This window comes from Erythrolamprus reginae, chromosome 2 (genome assembly GCF_031021105.1).
Source record: "Erythrolamprus reginae isolate rEryReg1 chromosome 2, rEryReg1.hap1, whole genome shotgun sequence".
Taxonomy (NCBI): domain Eukaryota; kingdom Metazoa; phylum Chordata; class Lepidosauria; order Squamata; family Dipsadidae; genus Erythrolamprus; species Erythrolamprus reginae.
In genome coordinates this window covers 124,657,057-124,673,285 of record NC_091951.1, presented here as the reverse complement: position 1 = coordinate 124,673,285, position 16,229 = coordinate 124,657,057, and the positions used below count along the sequence as shown (strand labels likewise).

General features: G+C 44.4%; 1 protein-coding gene across 1 annotated transcript in view; it reads left to right on the top strand.

Annotated features, from left to right (window-relative positions):
* ERGIC1 (endoplasmic reticulum-golgi intermediate compartment 1) overlaps nucleotides 1-16,229 on the top strand; it is a 116,911-nt gene that overhangs the window by 44,942 nt on the left and 55,740 nt on the right. The window lies entirely within an intron of this gene.

Genomic DNA, 16,229 nt, shown 5'->3' with positions numbered 1-16,229 from the left:
AGAAAAACGGAGGAAACCCATGGAGATCCAGAGGGGAGAATTGGGCAGGAAAGAGTGCAGAAAAACGGAGGAAACCCATGGAGATCCAGAGGGGAGAATGGGGCAGGAAAGAGTGCAGAAAAACGGAGGAAACCCATGGAGATCCAGAGGGGAGAATGGGGCAGGAAAGAGTGCAGAAAAACGGAGGAAACCCATGGAGATCCAGAGGGGAGAATGTGGCAGGAAAGAGTGGAGAAAAACGGAGGAAACCCATGGAGATCCAGAGGGGAGAATGGGGCAGGAAAGAGTGGAGAAAAACGGAGGAAACCCATGGAGATCCAGAGGGGAGAATGGGGCAGGAAAGAGTGGAGAAAAACGGAGGAAACCCATGGAGATCCAGAGGGGAGAATGTGGCAGGAAAGAGTGGAGAAAAACGGAGGAAACCCATGGAGATCCAGAGGGGAGAAGGGGGAGGAAAGAGTGCAGAAAAACGGAGGAAACCCATGGAGATCCAGAGGGGAGAATGGGGCAGGAAAGAGTGGAGAAAAACGGAGGAAACCCATGGAGATCCAGAGGGGAGAAGGGGGAGGAAAGAGTGCAGAAAAACGGAGGAAACCCATGGAGATCCAGAGGGGAGAATGGGGCAGGAAAGAGTGCAGAAAAACGGAGGAAACCCATGGAGATCCAGAGGGGAGAATGGGGCAGGAAAGAGTGCAGAAAAACGGAGGAAACCCATGGAGATCCAGAGGGGAGAATGTGGCAGGAAAGAGTGGAGAAAAATGGAGGAAACCCATGGAGATCCAGAGGGGAGAAGGGGGAGGAAAGAGTGCAGAAAAACGGAGGAAACCCATGGAGATCCAGAGGGGAGAATGTGGCAGGAAAGAGTGGAGAAAAACGGAGGAAACCCATGGAGATCCAGAGGGGAGAATGTGGCAGGAAAGAGTGGAGAAAAACAGAGGAAACCCATGGAGATCCAGAGGGGAGAATGTGGCAGGAAAGAGTGGAGAAAAACGGAGGAAACCCATGGAGATCCAGAGGGGAGAAGGGGGAGGAAAGAGTGCAGAAAAACGGAGGAAACCCATGGAGATCCAGAGGGGAGAATGTGGCAGGAAAGAGTGGAGAAAAATGGAGGAAACCCATGGAGATCCAGAGGGGAGAATGTGGCAGGAAAGAGTGGAGAAAAACGGAGGAAACCCATGGAGATCCAGAGGGGAGAATGTGGCAGGAAAGAGTGGAGAAAAACGGAGGAAACCCATGGAGATCCAGAGGGGAGAAGGGGGAGGAAAGAGTGCAGAAAAACGGAGGAAACCCATGGAGATCCAGAGGGGAGAATGGGGCAGGAAAGAGTGCAGAAAAACGGAGGAAACCCATGGAGATCCAGAGGGGAGAATGGGGCAGGAAAGAGTGCAGAAAAACGGAGGAAACCCATGGAGATCCAGAGGGGAGAATGGGGCAGGAAAGAGTGGAGAAAAACGGAGGAAACCCATGGAGATCCAGAGGGGAGAATGTGGCAGGAAAGAGTGGAGAAAAACGGAGGAAACCCATGGAGATCCAGAGGGGAGAAGGGGGAGGAAAGAGTGCAGAAAAACGGAGGAAACCCATGGAGATCCAGAGGGGAGAATGTGGCAGGAAAGAGTGGAGAAAAACGGAGGAAACCCATGGAGATCCAGAGGGGAGAATGTGGCAGGAAAGAGTGGAGAAAAACAGAGGAAACCCATGGAGATCCAGAGGGGAGAATGTGGCAGGAAAGAGTGGAGAAAAACGGAGGAAACCCATGGAGATCCAGAGGGGAGAAGGGGGAGGAAAGAGTGCAGAAAAACGGAGGAAACCCATGGAGATCCAGAGGGGAGAATGTGGCAGGAAAGAGTGGAGAAAAACGGAGGAAACCCATGGAGATCCAGAGGGGAGAATGTGGCAGGAAAGAGTGGAGAAAAACGGAGGAAACCCATGGAGATCCAGAGGGGAGAATGTGGCAGGAAAGAGTGGAGAAAAACGGAGGAAACCCATGGAGATCCAGAGGGGAGAAGGGGGAGGAAAGAGTGCAGAAAAACGGAGGAAACCCATGGAGATCCAGAGGGGAGAATGGGGCAGGAAAGAGTGCAGAAAAACGGAGGAAACCCATGGAGATCCAGAGGGGAGAATGGGGCAGGAAAGAGTGCAGAAAAACGGAGGAAACCCATGGAGATCCAGAGGGGAGAATGTGGCAGGAAAGAGTGGAGAAAAATGGAGGAAACCCATGGAGATCCAGAGGGGAGAAGGGGGAGGAAAGAGTGCAGAAAAATGGAGGAAACCCATGGAGATCCAGAGGGGAGAATGTGGCAGGAAAGAGTGGAGAAAAACGGAGGAAACCCATGGAGATCCAGAGGGGAGAATGGGGCAGGAAAGACTGGAGAAAAACGGAGGAAACCCATGGAGATCCAGAGGGGAGAATGGGGCAGGAAAGAGTGGAGAAAAACGGAGGAAACCCATGGAGATCCAGAGGGGAGAATGTGGCAGGAAAGAGTGGAGAAAAACGGAGGAAACCCATGGAGATCCAGAGGGGAGAATGTGGCAGGAAAGAGTGGAGAAAAACGGAGGAAACCCATGGAGATCCAGAGGGGAGAATGTGGCAGGAAAGAGTGGAGAAAAATGGAGGAAACCCATGGAGATCCAGAGGGGAGAAGGGGGAGGAAAAAGTGCAGAAAAACGGAGGAAACCCATGGAGATCCAGAGGGGAGAATGTGGCAGGAAAGAGTGGAGAAAAACGGAGGAAACCCATGGAGATCCAGAGGGGAGAATGGGGCAGGAAAGACTGGAGAAAAACGGAGGAAACCCATGGAGATCCAGAGGGGAGAATGGGGCAGGAAAGAGTGGAGAAAAACGGAGGAAACCCATGGAGATCCAGAGGGGAGAATGTGGCGGGAAAGAGTGGAGAAAAACGGAGGAAACCCATGGAGATCCAGAGGGGAGAATGGGGCAGGACAGAGTGGAGAAAAACGGAGGAAACCCATGGAGATCCAGAGGGGAGAATGGGGCAGGAAAGACTGGAGAAAAACGGAGGAAACCCATGGAGATCCAGAGGGGAGAAGGGGGAGGAAAGAGTGCAGAAAAACGGAGGAAACCCATGGAGATCCAGAGGGGAGAATGTGGCAGGAAAGAGTGGAGAAAAACGGAGGAAACCCATGGAGATCCAGAGGGGAGAATGGGGCAGGAAAGACTGGAGAAAAACGGAGGAAACCCATGGAGATCCAGAGGGGAGAATGGGGCAGGAAAGACTGGAGAAAAACGGAGGAAACCCATGGAGATCCAGAGGGGAGAATGGGGCAGGAAAGACTGGAGAAAAACGGAGGAAACCCATGGAGATCCAGAGGGGAGAATGGGGCAGGAAAGAGTGGAGAAAAACGGAGGAAACCCATGGAGATCCAGAGGGGAGAATGTGGCGGGAAAGAGTGGAGAAAAACGGAGGAAACCCATGGAGATCCAGAGGGGAGAATGGGGCAGGACAGAGTGGAGAAAAACGGAGGAAACCCATGGAGATCCAGAGGGGAGAATGGGGCAGGAAAGACTGGAGAAAAACGGAGGAAACCCATGGAGATCCAGAGGGGAGAAGGGGGAGGAAAGAGTGCAGAAAAACGGAGGAAACCCATGGAGATCCAGAGGGGAGAATGTGGCAGGAAAGAGTGGAGAAAAACGGAGGAAACCCATGGAGATCCAGAGGGGAGAATGGGGCAGGAAAGACTGGAGAAAAACGGAGGAAACCCATGGAGATCCAGAGGGGAGAATGGGGCAGGAAAGACTGGAGAAAAACGGAGGAAACCCATGGAGATCCAGAGGGGAGAATGGGGCAGGAAAGAGTGGAGAAAAACGGAGGAAACCCATGGAGATCCAGAGGGGAGAATGTGGCGGGAAAGAGTGGAGAAAAACGGAGGAAACCCATGGAGATCCAGAGGGGAGAATGGGGCAGGACAGAGTGGAGAAAAACGGAGGAAACCCATGGAGATCCAGAGGGGAGAATGGGGCAGGAAAGACTGGAGAAAAACGGAGGAAACCCATGGAGATCCAGAGGGGAGAATGGGGCAGGACAGAGTGGAGAAAAACGGAGGAAACCCATGGAGATCCAGAGGGGAGAATGGGGCAGGAAAGACTGGAGAAAAACGGAGGAAACCCATGGAGATCCAGAGGGGAGAAGGGGGAGGAAAGAGTGCAGAAAAACGGAGGAAACCCATGGAGATCCAGAGGGGAGAATGTGGCAGGAAAGAGTGGAGAAAAACGGAGGAAACCCATGGAGATCCAGAGGGGAGAATGGGGCAGGAAAGAGTGGAGAAAAACGGAGGAAACCCATGGAGATCCAGAGGGGAGAATGGGGCAGGAAAGACTGGAGAAAAACGGAGGAAACCCATGGAGATCCAGAGGGGAGAATGGGGCAGGAAAGAGTGGAGAAAAACGGAGGAAACCCATGGAGATCCAGAGGGGAGAATGTGGCGGGAAAGAGTGGAGAAAAACGGAGGAAACCCATGGAGATCCAGAGGGGAGAATGGGGCAGGACAGAGTGGAGAAAAACGGAGGAAACCCATGGAGATCCAGAGGGGAGAATGGGGCAGGAAAGACTGGAGAAAAACGGAGGAAACCCATGGAGATCCAGAGGGGAGAATGGGGCAGGAAAGACTGGAGAAAAATGGAGGAAACCCATGGAGATCCAGAGGGGAGAATGGGGCAAGAAAGACTGGAGAAAAACGGAGGAAACCCATGGAGATCCAGAGGGGAGAATGGGGCAGGACAGAATGGAGAAAAATGGAGGAAACCCATGGAGATCCAGAGGGGAGAATGGGGCAGGACAGGATGGGAAAAAACGGGAGGAACTCAAGTCTGGAGGTGGGGCATCCCAGCGGCCGGCGGCAGGTTCGTAAGGTGAAAAAAGTTCATAAGAAGAGGCAAAAAAATTCCGAACCCTGGGTTCGTATCTTGAAAAGTTCGTATGACGAGGGGTTCGTATCATGAGGTACCACTGTAATTTTCTTTTCTTGTGGTAAGGTTTTGCATGGAAAGAAGGGCTGCTTACACATAATACAGGTAGTCTCAACTTACGAAAGTTCATTCAATGACTATTCAAAATGGCAACAGCACTGAAAAAAGCGACTCATTATCATTTTTCATACTTATGACTGTTGCAGCATCCTCATGGTCATGTGATATACATTTTGATGCTTAACAATTGGCTCACATTTATGACGGTCGCAGTGCCCCAGAGTCATCCAATCCCACTTGATGACCTTCTGGCAAGCAAAGTCAACAGGAAAGCCAAATTCACATAACAACGGTGTTACTAATTTAACAACTGCAATGATTCACTTGACAAAATGTGGCAAGAACAGTTGTAAAATGGGGCACAACTCACCTAGCAAATTTCTCACTTAGCAACATAAATTTTGGGCTCCATTCTAGTCGTAATGTACCCTTATATGTGAATATACTTGCATATGTGTTTTACAGTATACAGTGTTCCCTCAATTTTCGCGGGGGATGCATTCCAAGACCACCCGCGAAAGTCAAATTTCCACGAAGCAGAGATGCAGAAGTAAATACACCATTTTTGGCTATGGACAGTATCACAAGCCTTCCCTTAACACTTTAAACCCCTAAATTACCATTTCCCATTCCCTTAACAACCATTTACTCACCATTATTACTGGTACTCACCATTGAATAAGACACTTAGTGATCCTAATCTTTATAAACATAATTATTTAATTATGTTTATAAATATTTTTTTGTTATTTATTTGCAAAGATTATTAGTTTGGCGATGGCGTATGACGACATCGGTCGGGAAAAACCGTGGTAGAGAAAAAAACCCGTGAAGTATTTTTTAATTAATATTTTTTTAAAAACCGTGGTATAGGCTATTCACGAAGTTTGAACCCGCGAAAATCGAGGGAACACTGTATGTGTGTTTCTACTTGTATATGTGTGTTTCTGAAAGCATGCCCCTAAATATTGAGTCTTGTCTGCCTTCATCCTGAATGCAAAACATCCCTTTGCAGCCTCCTGTGCAGCCTCCCTGACTGCCTTCTTTCAATGAACAAACAGATAATTCCCATTTTAGCCTTCCAGTATTCAATTAGCCCAAATACTTCTAAGGGCAAGGAAGAATTCCTATAAAACCCACCATGCAGAAAGGACTGATGCACTGGAGCTTCCCTTGCTGTTCTTGAAGGTGTAGCAGAGCAAGATAACAGCTGCTTTGCACAAATAGGGCTGAACAAGCTAGACAACATCCCGGAATTTAATAGGTTTTCATAGGGAGTGGAAGAACTTGGAATGACAAAGTGGGAAGCAAAGAGTCTCGGAGTAGACAAGTTCACGTTCTCCAGATTCCTGTTTGGGAAAAAATCGGGGGGGGGGGGGGGGGGTTATTATTGTGATTGGGCCAGATAAACCTCACCTTGAGAGGGTGGCTAATGCTTTGATTCAATTGTGACCTCTTCCCTCTCATGACTATATAAATTTGATAAATACTTTTAAAACCCTGGAAACATGGTTTGTATTCTCTTTTTACACATGCACATTTGCATATCCATGTGCACACATGCACAAACAGTTTCTGATATTCTGTAGTAATTGACCTTTACAATATTTACAAACACAGCTTTGAGCTAACTATGTTGAGGACTTGAAGATTCTGTTGTTAGCTAATTTCTAGAGATAGTAGTTAAATTGTGCTGGTAGAGTCTGGCAGAATTTAGGAACAAGCAGATTTACACTGTACTTTTTATATTGACCTATTGCAAATTTGTAAGTATTTTTCCTGTGCCTGGTTGGTGTTCTTCTGTTCATGTATTTATTTTTTGTTTAAAATGATTGTACTCTTCAATGCAAAAAATGTCAGAGTGAAAAAAAGAGAGAGAGAGACTCAAGCTTATCAGAGAAAAGGCAAAGGGTCTGGAAGGAAAAATCACAAGATAACTCGTCCACAAGCTTTTAAATAGTTAATGGGCTGTTTAGGGTTGCCCAAACATTCCCCATTTCCTTTTAAAATCAATACAACTGCTGAACTTCTTCCAAGGGCAGATTCTAAGGCTACATAGCTGAAATAATGTCCATTGCTGGTGGCAGTACACAATTGTGTTGCGCTTGATAAAGGGCTTGGATTAAGTTCACCAAGAAACATTTTGGTCTGTGGACTTGACTGGAAGATTGGAAAAATCTCTCAGAAGAAGGCAACGGGAAATCACCTCCATATTGCAATGTAGATATGTTGACGTAAAACTTGAGGTTGACTTTACATGAAAATGAAATAATAGGATTTAATTACAAATGCTGCAATAACCTAGTGAGAGCCTTTTCCTTTCTACATTGATGATCAGTGAGTAGTAAATTTGGATGTACGTTGGAGATGGAAAATGAGGAGTCAAATCAACCTCTTTGGATAGATGCTGTGGTTCCATAAGGCAAAATAAGATACCTACCACATGATTTCAAACCACCTATAAAGAGTTAAACAGCAAGATCATAAATGACAGTGCCCAGTTTTGAGTTATGCATAAGAAAGGAAAGGACCTCTTTTAACAGACAGTAATGAAAGTAAGAGAAACATTTGTAAATTCCTCACATGCTTGCCTGTTAATTTGAGCATTACATTATATAATTGGGAAAAGTAATTTAATGTTAAAGTTAAAATTAAAGTATTTAATGATAGTGTAAGTAGTCCCTCACCTATCGCGGGAGTTACGTTCCAGACCTTGCCGCGACAGGTGAAATCCGCGATGGGGAATTTATCCTCCTTCCCACCAGCTCCGGATGCCTGGAGGCGAGCAACGGCCGGCTAACCTTCCCCCCCCCACTACTACTTACTCTGTTCTTTGCAGCAGTTCGGCCAAATGTTGTGTTTTTTGCCTTGCCCTGGCTGTAAAGTCCCTGGTGAGCTGCCCCGGCTGTTTCTTTTTTTCTCTCTCTCTCTTCCGCCCTCGAGCACTTCCTCTTCCGCCCTCGAGCCCAGTCTGGAAATCCCCGCCGCGTCGCGTTCCTTTCTTTTTTTTCCTTTCGGCACTGGTGAGGGGGATTGAACGAGGGGACGGGCCTCCGCCGGAGCTCAGTCCCTGCCCCGCTCATCATTTGGGAGTCCCGCTGGGGGATTCTAGCGCTTGTTTGTATGGCAAAATCATTCAAATGAAGCTGACTTCAAAACCCGCGATGAAGTGAAGCCGCGGCAGGTGAAGCGCGATAGAGCGAGGGACTACTGTAATTTAATTTGTAATGTTCTAAGCTTAACATATATAAGCTAATTACATTTTATACTTAAAACAATTCCTATTTCACACACAAGCACATACACACACAGAGGGAAGAAGAGATAAATAAAGAGACATTTTAGTCAGTCAGTCATTCAGACAGACAGACAGACAGACAGACATTGTAGCTTCCGTACCAATGGCCACACCAGTTTGCACCAAAGTGAAGAGCATATGAGAGTACAGTGTGGAATTTCATGGATTCATGAATTTCACCTGGCAGGACTTTTTTTGGCTGTCACAATTTTTGACTCTCCTTGATTCTAGCAGGGGTCCCTGACTGTGCTGGTGGCCATACTCCTGTCTCTGTAGTGGTAGCAGTGATTTATATAAGCCTGCCTAGTCCCAGTGGCCTGACCAATGTGCGTGCAGGTTTGCACCCTGTCTGTTTGACATTTGATTACTTTAGGTCTGCGGGATTGGGCCCTGGCTGCCATTTTTATTGGCCCATCCTTTTCCTAACTAAACTTTAATCAGAACCAAACTTCAGGGCTGCCTAAACATTTTTCTTCTCTTTCCTACTCCTGTGCAGGATAGACAGGGAAGCAGCATCTGCATCCCATCACAGGGAGTCTTGGTTCCCTACTGCCTCTGATAGGGCTGTTGGAGCCCCAGCTAAGGCTAGGTCGGCCAGTCTGGTGGCCATAGAGAAACTGAAGGCTCCTGACCTCTGAAAGCCTTCCAGAGCAGAACAGAAGGTGCCTCTCAAGTGCCAGAAGACTCTAGAGAAGGAGTTCACCAGGGCCGAGGGGCCCTCTGGGAGGCACATTTCTGCGGAGCATTGTCACGACCTACAGCTATGCTGTATATTGACAGCCCCTCAGAGACATTTAGTAATGAAAGAGCTAACTAATGTGTGCCTTATTGGATCCTCCTCTTATGATGCAATATCCTGCCAATCTCACTTCACTTCCTCCTTCTTCTTTCTCCTTCTCCTCCTAAATCTCCATGATGTAAGACGTATATGTTTGCTGTCCCTCAAGACAGTCTTTTATTTGTTTATTTCTGTTTTTAAAATAAATATATCTTGTTTGAATAAATGATTAAGGCTTCTATCCATCGACTCCGCGGAGTTAAGGTCCTAACAGATCTTAATAATTTTCCTCCTCCCCGCGACAAGCTGGTGGCTGAGGAGCTTCCTGGCCAGCTACGTTTTTCTGGGCACTGCCCGGACCATCCTCCACTGCTTCTTACCCCTTGACCTGCACCAATTGCAGAAGGGGAGTCTATCTCCCAGGGGGCACTGCCCACGTCTTGGTCAGAGGAAATTCCCTCGGCCATTCCTCTGCAGAATCCTGCTGCTTCAGGATGCTGTAGTCGTGCCCTTCCTTTGGCTAACTTTACCCCTACTGTGGCGGGGCTCTGACATGAGGGAACGTAGGAACAGGATATCCCTCCCTTTGGAAAGTTTGGCTTTCAATAGCCATCTGGAAAAATATTGCAGAGGAGTTACAGCAAATACCCCTGGTGGATTCAGCACCTTTGGAGGTGTATAGGGGTAAGTCAGGGCTAGCTGGGATTATCCTATATATCGGGGACTACGCCTCAGATTCTTACAATGTTAGCCAAGTTTCCTTTCGGAGGGCAAACTGCAGGGGAAGGATGATTTTTCAGATCTAGAGCCGGAACTCTGGGTAGGCCCCTCTTCAAGGGTTTCTTCAATCCCGCCCTGTTTTGGCCACTCCTGGCCATTTTGACTATATTTTTTTAAAATGATTTTTATTTACATATAAACAATTAAACAAATATACAATAGCAACTTACATTACATTAAGCTCAATACAGACACAAAATTAAAAGACGCGAATGGGGTAAGTCTTGAATGTAACATGTCTTCTCACCCCTCCTGGGACTGGCTCATTTGACAACCTCCTTGTTTTAATTTATGCGGTATTTTAACCAATGGTTTGATCCTTGTCGTGTATTTTCTAATTGTTTGTTCTTGTTTTATAATTTGAAAACATATATGTCATTAACTAAACTACAGAGCAGATTATGTTTAATTCTTTAGTACTTTGTGTTCATACTATTTTGTTGTTATGCAGCACTAATATTGGTTCTTTTTTTGTTCAACCATATGTAAAAATCATTCCAAATTTTATAATATTTTGAATTGTCTTGTTCTTTTAGCTCCATTGTAAGCTTATCTGATTCGGCACAGTCCAACATTTTTTTTATTAAGTTTCGTTCATTTGGCATAGCTTCATTTTTCCAGAATTGAGCTATAGTTATTCTTGTTGCCGTTATTAAATGTTGTATTTAATATTTTTGCTTGGCATCATTGAAAATCTAATGAAAAAGGAACAGTATTATGCCATTTTGACTATATAATGAGGGTAGTACGTCACCTATCTGATCAAATTCAGAATTCTTGAAATAGTGAGTTCACTAATCAGCAGATTCCTTATTGGCATGCAATCTTAGAATTCTACCTTCCCTTTTTTTCTCCACACTTCATCTCAATATAAATCTTCATCAATGTAGCCACTCTTTGCAATTGGAAAAGGTGATATCAGACTCCAGATTTTTTTTTTTGCCACCATAGACTAACAAATATAGCAACGTAGGAAATTCGCTGTTATTTTTAAAACTGAGTGAGACACTCAGGGAATAAAATTACGCCTTCTGAACTCAAGGGATAAAGTTAAATATAAAATAGCATTTGTTTTTCTTTTGAGAGAGAATAAATTAAGAAGATGTTGTATTTCAACATTTCAAAGATATGTCCTTTTGGCAAAGACAACTATTTTGCTGTATTATTAATTTGGTGTGGCTAAATTTGGATAATTAAGAAAGCCTATAATGGCAAAATATCAGGGAATAGTTTGGAATTATTTGATTTTGCAAAAACTAGGAGAAAAATATTGCTAGATCAGGAAAAATTGGAATAGGATATGCATATCCCTTCATTATGACAAAAATGAATTTTCAGCAAAATATAAATGTACATTTTTCATTCCAGCTACTTGTAGTGATCTAGTGCTAAAAATAATGTTCATATTCAGACACCCCCCCCATACACTTTATGTGTAAAGCCCTAATAGTTGTAAGCACATTACCTGATTACCCAATTAGAGATGTACTATTATTATTATTATTATTATTTATTAGATTTGTATGCCCCCCCTCTCCATAGACTCGGGGCGGTTCACAACAACAATAAAACAATTCATGACAAATCTAATAATTTAAAAACATTAAAACCCCATTATTAAAGCAGACATACGCACAAACATACCATACATAAACTGTATAGGCCCGGGGGAGATGTCTCAATTCCCCCATGCCTGACGGCAGAGGTGGGTTTTAAGGAGTTTACGAAAGGCAAGGAGGGTGGGGGGCAGTTCTAATCTCCGGGGGGAGCTGGTTCCAGAGAGTTGGGGCCACCACAGCCAAATGACATTGTTTAGTCGATGGGACCCGGAGAAGGCCAACTCTGTGGGACCTAACTGGTCGCTGGGATTCATGCGGCAGAAGGTGGTCCCAAAGATATTCTGGTCCGGTGCCATGAAGGGCTTTATAGGTCATAACCAACATTTTGAATTGTGACTGGAAAGTGATTGGCAACCAATGCAGACTGCGGAGTGTTGGTGTAACATGGGCATACCTTGGGAAGCCCATGATTGCTCTCGCAGCTGCATTCTGCACGATCTGAAGTTTCCGAACACTTTTCAAAGGTAGTTCTATATTGTTCATAGAAGATTTTATTTGTATGTTTGTTTGTTTGTTTATTATTTGGATTTATATGCTGCCTCTCTCTGAAGACTCAGGACAGCTTACAACATGTAAAAGAACAATAAAAAAACATCCAAAATCCAAATTTAAAATTAAATTAATCTAAAACCTAATTCCTTAAAAACCAAGCACTCTCATCCAAACAATCAAACATAGATTCCATTCATCAGCAGGGGGCTAATGTCTAATGGGCCCAGGCCTGTCCGCACAGGTGGGTCTTTAAGCTCTTGCCATAGGTGGGGAGGGTGGGGACAGTACGAATCTCTGGGGGAGCTGGTTCCACATTGTTGCTATAATCTTAATTGCTTTGGATATATGGCAATATTTTGAATTGGTTTGTCACTGAATGTTCCTCTTAAGCTTTGAATTCAGCTGCACTCCTCAAATGAATAAATAAGTAAACAAAACAAAGGCTGTTTCCTGTGATGTTCATATTGAAATAAATTATTTGAAACTGTTTGATAGGATAAAACCATAGAGATAATCTCTCCAGTCAGTAGCAAATGAACTTCCTCCTTCAAGTTCTCTTTCTACAAAGCAAAAATCAGCTTTAATTAGTGACACTTAAGAGGGACAAATCAAGCCTGGGTTATGAATTACTCAGTGGCATCCGGCCTAGATCATGATTAACTCACCATGTTACCCATGACACATCCTTGGGTATTAAGCATGGGTGACTTTCCCTTCTAAAAAACATTTGAATGAATAGACTGTAGCATCAAGTCACTGAGAGATCCTGCTTCTGTTGGGATTTGAGGTTGGCTGAAATAAATAGAGGCAGCTTCAAAGACTTTTTCTTCTTTCAGATTTATCTACATTTGTTTTGATATTTTGGAGATTGCTGTTCTTTTTTTCAGATTTTTCTAAAATACGGTAATTCTTATATCTTGTATCTGACAGAGCTTAACTTCAGACTTTTCAGTGCTCCTCTTTCAAGAGAGCTCTAGTATTTTCTCTGGGTGAGGAACACATATTTTGATGTCCTCAAATACATTTAGGACAATGTGCCACATTATTTAGTTATTTATCGAATTTATAGGCCGCCCTTCTAGGGACTCAGGGCGGCTTACAACAAGCATACAAATCAAATCAAATCAAATCAAATCAATCAATCAATCAATCAATCAATCAATCAATCAATAAATAAATAAATATAAATAAATAAATAAATAAATAAATAAATATAATATAATATAATATAATATAATATAATATAATATAATATGGCATTTCAAAAAAGATATTATGTTGATAATATTTTAGTCCTGCTCTCAATGCTGGATCCCTGATTCCTATTTGCATTGATAGGAAAAATATATCATGCTTCATACTTTAAAAAAAACAAAAAACACAAATTACAGATGTGTGTGTGGCAGGAGAGGGGGGGGAGGAAGCCTCCCTATCTCCAAGCAATGATTTTAGTTGGCACTAAGCTATTCCACAATCTTTTTTTTTTTTACAAATGAAATATAAAATAACACTGCTTTATAGTTAAGGGTGGAGCTATGTAATTATTATCATACGTAGTCTGGCTCTACATTTGGTAAGGCTAGAGGAAGCATTTCCTGATGTAAAACTTCCTGTAAGTGTATTGTCCAAGGCCTGATGAAAACACAACAGTTCTTTATCTCTTAATCAGCAATTTCTTCCTTAACAATAACACCTGAGGAAGCATCACACTTCTGATGCAGGTTTCCCTAAGTAAATGGGAGCATCAGAAGCCTCTAAATAGACACTTTATAAGCCATTAAATTATCATCAGATTCTTGTTTGGTTAACTTTGCATCTGTCTGAAAAGTTGGATGTCAGGAAATTTGGACAAGTATTTTTTTCAAAACGATTATGTTTCTCCTTACATTTTCTGTCTGATTGAGTCAATCCGCTGATTGCAGAACATGTATTTTTTGAATACGGTAGACTGCTCATCCCTCGTATTGGGTGAAATGCTACTGGTTTGGCCCGGTTCTGGCTTACTGGTAGTGGCGGCCACAAGTGGTTCGTAGAAGTGGTAGTCGCAGTAGTAAGGGGTTCCACTCGGCCATCGCCATTTTCTTTTTTTAATCCTCTGTGCATGTGCAAAACCTTTTGTGCATGCGCGAGGGGGAAAAAGCATGCTTGACCAGTTCGGAAGTGTGCGCAAAGCTTGTGCTTTTGAACCGGTAGGCAAAGTAAGTAGATTTTACTTTTGCCTGGGATGTAATGCTTTGCAATATTCTGCTGACGAACCAATAAGTTGATGGCTGGGGAGCATAACAAGACACATAACAGTTCACGGCAGTAGCTCAAGGGCGCTAGGTGTCCTGTATGACAATGTCCCAGATTCTCTCTGTCACAAGGAGACACTTTAGCCAGAAGTGGTACTTTATTACTACAGTGGTACCTCTACTTACGAACTTAATTCGTTTCGTGACCAGGTTCTTAAGTAGAAAAGTTTGTAAGAAGAAGCAATTTTTCCCATAAGAATCAATGTAAAAGCAAACAATGCATGCGATTGGGGAAACCACAGGGAGGGTGGAGGTCCTGTTTCCTCCCAGGAGATTCCTAGAGAGGCCCCATAGAGGCTTCTCCCCATCTTTTTCAGCCCTGTTTCCTCCCAGGAGATTCCTCGAGAGGCCCCACAGAGGATTCTTCCTGCCTTTTCTGGCCCTGTTTCCTCCCAGGAGATTCCTTGAGAGGCCCCACAGAGGCTTCTCCTCGCCTTTTCTGGCCCTGTTTCCTCCCAGGAGATTCCTCGAGAGGCCCCACAGAGGCTTCTCCCTGCCTTTTCTGGCCCTGTTTCCTCCCAGGAGATTCCTAGAGAGGCCCCACAGAGGCTTCTCCCTGCCTTTTCTGGCCCTTTTTCCTCCCAGGAGATTCCTAGAGAGGCCCCACAGAGGCTTCTCCTCGCCTTTTCTGGCCCTGTTTCCTCCCAGGAGATTCCTAGAGAGGCCCCACAGAGGCTTCTCCCTGCCTTTTCCTGTTACAGTTTTGGAGGCTCAGGTTTGTAAGTGAAAAATGGTTCTTGAGAAGAGGCCAAAAAATCTTGAACACCCGGTTTTTATCTAGAAAAGTTCGTAAGCAGAGGCTTTCTTAGGTTGATTATTATTTTTCTAATGGCTACTGAAAGCTAAAAGAGAAGTGGTACTAAGCGTATCACTTAGATCAATGGCCCCTAAACTTTTGGGCACAAGAGACCGGTTCTGTGGAGAGAGTTTCTTCCTCAGCCTGTAGGGGGCGTGGTTTCATGTGCTCCCTGCATCCTGTTGATAGGGTTCGCTTTTTTGCACGGTCCAGTTTCTGGCATGCCGTGGACCAGTGCTGGTCCATGGACCTGGGGTTGGAGATCCCTGACTTAACATGTCATTTGTAAGGTTATTTTGTTTTAAAATGGGAAAATATATTTGGTCAATGTTCAGGAGTACGATCTTGGATGTTGGAGGACATAGCCAATAAATGACATGGGGCTGAAGCTTCATTTAGAGTGATTCACCACTACACATATGCTTCACTGCATACCTATATGTGAAGGGGTTGATAAGCGTAAATTGCAGATAGTTGTGGATGGGCAGATACATTTACCTCCTGAATCCCAACTGTGTGTTGGAGGGGGGGGAGTGCGTGCCCTGAATGCTGATTGGTTGATCTAATTTCCTGTTCTGTATTTGATGTTTGAATGTCCCCCAGCCAGAATGTTAACATTTACAGCAGTGGTTCTCAACCTTTCTAATACTAGAATAGAATAGAATAGAATTTTATTGGCCAAGTGTGATTGGACACACAAGGAATTTGTCTTGGTGCATATGCTCTCAGCGTACATACCACATACTACGACCCCCTAATATAGCTTAATATAGACGCCCCCTCCCACCATAAGTCTCACGCCAATTCTCCCAAAAGAGCTTTAAGCTGATTGGCAGGAAGGTCAAAGGGACACTCCCATTGTAAACGCCTGATTGGCCAGATTGTAAAAATATGTTCCAAGGCGCCAGAATAGAAGATTTAGTTCCTAACACCATGGGAAGTTTGTCTTTTCCCATGGTCTTAGGTGACTCCTGTGAAACGATCGTTTGAAACGACCCCCAGGTTGAAAACCACTGATTTACAGAAATATAAATGGAACCTTCTCCAAATGACAGACATACATTCCCTGACATACAGTGCCGAAGAAGTTTGCTTGATCCTTGAAGCTTCCTTCTTTATTATTCCCAGCATATCTTTTTAAGGCTGAATGAATGTAGAACATTTGAAATCCATTCTTGGGCAGTTGAGG